Genomic DNA, 3099 nt, shown 5'->3' on the forward strand with positions numbered 1-3099 from the left:
AGACATATAGTAACGCAGAAATCACCCAAAAACACATACAACCTATGGAGAACAAAAGCCTCAAAGTATATTAATAACTATAATCCAGTCATTTTGAAAATGTGGAATGCAAACATGGATATTCAGTTTGTTGCAGACAACTCAATTGCTGTTGCTTGTATCATCACATCCTACATTACAAAATCTGAGATGTCAGAGATAAAAGTGATGTGGGAGGAACTTTCTGCAGAAAAGAGTTTTAGCAAGAAATTGTACAGCTTCAGCTTGAGGATGCTGTCCCATAGAGAGATATGATCCTAATCGTTTGGGTAACTCTAGGCCTACCCATAAAACACAACAGACTATTAAAGTATTTTCCTTAAATCCAATATTTACCAGAAAAGGAAACCACATCTGGATAATGTATGCCTCTATGAAATACTGCAACACTATAGATTTCAAAGAAATGTTACTGAAAATATAGATGAAGGCAAGCATGGATTAATTGGATGTGATGGATGTTTGGTCAAATTTGTCAAGGAAAATCTTATTAAACATTGAAAACTCAGTTGCCAAACTCCAGATAAAAGAGATTTTTTGTATTTAGCACTTCTCCACACTTTCATATGTGGTAAATTATATATTAACAACTGGAGTTCATCTACAAGTCTTTTTGCAAGAGTATTGGTGGAGAAAGTTGAAAAAAGGGATACAAATTTAGAATATTACATAATCAATTTGCTTGCATGCCAGCATGGCATCAATGAATATTGGTATCGTTGTCATGGTGAACTTAAATTAATGTTAAGTAATCCAGGTACTTCTACTTGGCTTCTAACAGTTATGCTAAGTATGCATGAAATTATCTACTTGAATCACCCAAAAACACATACAACCTATGGAGAACAAAAGCCTCAAAGTATATTAATAACTATAATCCAGTCATTTTGGAAATGTGGAATGCAAACATGGATATTCAGTTTGTTGCAGACAACTCAATTGCTGTTGCTTGTATCATCACATCCTACATTACAAAATCTGAGATGTCAGAGATAAAAGTGAAGTGGGAGGAACTTTCTGCAGAAAAGAGTTTTAGCAAGAAATTGTACAGCTTCAGCTTGAGGATGCTGTCCCATAGAGAGATATGATCCTATGAGTGCTCGGATCAGCTGAGCTCAGCCAGGTTATACTCAAAGCCAAGAGGAATCGTTTGGGTAACTCTAGGCCTAACAATAAAACACAACAGACTATTAAAGTATTTTCCTTCAATCCAATATTTACCAGAAAAGGAAACCACATCTGGATAATGTATGCCTCTATGAAATACTGCAACACTATAGATTTCAAAGAAATGTTACTGAAAATATAGATGAAGGCAAGAATGGATTAATTGGATGTGATGGATGTTTGGTCAAATTTGTCAAGGTAAATCTTATTAAACATTGAAAACTCAGTTGCCAAACTCCAGATAAAAGAGATTTTTTCTATTTAGCACTTCTCCAATTGTTCAAGCCTTGGCCAGCACAAACAGAATTACTTCAATGCTGTAAAAGACAATATTCAGTGTTCAGTGTTTCCAATCTCTTTCAAAATGTTAAATGAGGAGCTTGAACAAGAAGAAACTATTGCAACAGAAAAAGCTAGAGAAAGTTAGAAAAATAGTCAAAGTTCTGGACCCTTAACTCAAGATCCACTTGAACAACCAATCATTCAAAATGAAGCAGCAATAGGTATGAATGAGGTGGAAACTGCAATGCAGCAAGCAAAACAGGATATTACTGACTTTGAAAAGTTAGGACAACTTAACTCTGAACAGAAAGAAATAGATTTGCACGTAAAAGGGAAAATAGAACATGGATCCACCATGACAAGAAACAATGTCAATGCTCATCCTTCAAACCTATTTTATTATACATCAGTGGTCAAGCTGGCACAGGAAAACGTTTCTTAATTAAAGTATTGATGAGGTATCTACACATGACTGCAGAATCAAATGTATCCTGTGTAGTAACAGTACCAATTGATTTAGCAGCACACAATATTAAAGGGATTACTTTACATCGACTATTTATGCTACCTGTTAAATAAGATAACAAACTGAAATGCCAGAAGTTATCTGGAGAAGCTAGTCATGAAGTTCCAAGAGTACTGAGGAAACTGAAGCTGTTAATCCTTGATGAGGTGAGCACGGTCTCAAACTTAATGCTTGCCTTTGTACACTTGAGAATTCAATAGATTTTAAAAACAGAGTACAACGTGCCTTTTGGAGGAAAACATTTAATTGTTTTCGGGGATCTACTGCAACTGACTCCTGTTAAACGGCATCCTGTTTTTAAAACACTCCTGTATAATGAGAGAAGGAATTCTTTCAGAGGCATTGGAAAAGTAAAAATTTGGCTACACTTTGAATACTAGGAGCTAGTAAAGAATATGTGACAGGCAGCTAGTGAAGAATATGGAAATATCCTTAAAGACATAAGAACAGAGGTTTTGGAAAGTCTACTAATAAAGAAACTATTTACTTCTGAAAACACACCAGCAGATATAATGCATGATATGATTGCAGATGACAAATCCATTGTTTAATGCCTACACTGCAAGAGTATTCCATCTTTATTGAACAGCTACAGAAACTGGAAAAGCAAAACATTTTGGAAATTATAGCTATAGATAAAAAGGAACACCAAGAGTAACAATCCTACTAACTGAAAAACTACGAGCAAAATTGGATTCTTTAGAGAAGTCTTTATCTAGGACTGCAGGCTTAGAAAAGTGTTTAAGCATGTGTAAAAACTGTTGAGCTATTTTACAGCGTAATTTGAATGTAGAGGGAGGATTAATAAATGGTGCTATGGGTAAAGTTATTGATTTCATTAACTAACAATAGTTGTGAAATCTTATCATATTGATTGAGTAATGCAGATTGGGAATTGTGGTGTACTGTTTTTGCTTGTAAAGGACTTGTATGCCCAGGGATAGCAGTTTCCAGTGTCCCTGGTCTATACTGTAAATATCCATAAATCTCAAGGTTTAAGTGTAGACAGAGCTTTTGTAAACATCAATAGTAGTGTGGTTAAAGAATGAATGGTATAATTTGCATTGTCTTGAGTAAGAAAATTG

Source organism: Triturus cristatus, chromosome 1_2 (assembly GCF_964204655.1).
Source record: "Triturus cristatus chromosome 1_2, aTriCri1.1, whole genome shotgun sequence".
In the NCBI taxonomy this organism is placed as follows: domain Eukaryota; kingdom Metazoa; phylum Chordata; class Amphibia; order Caudata; family Salamandridae; genus Triturus; species Triturus cristatus.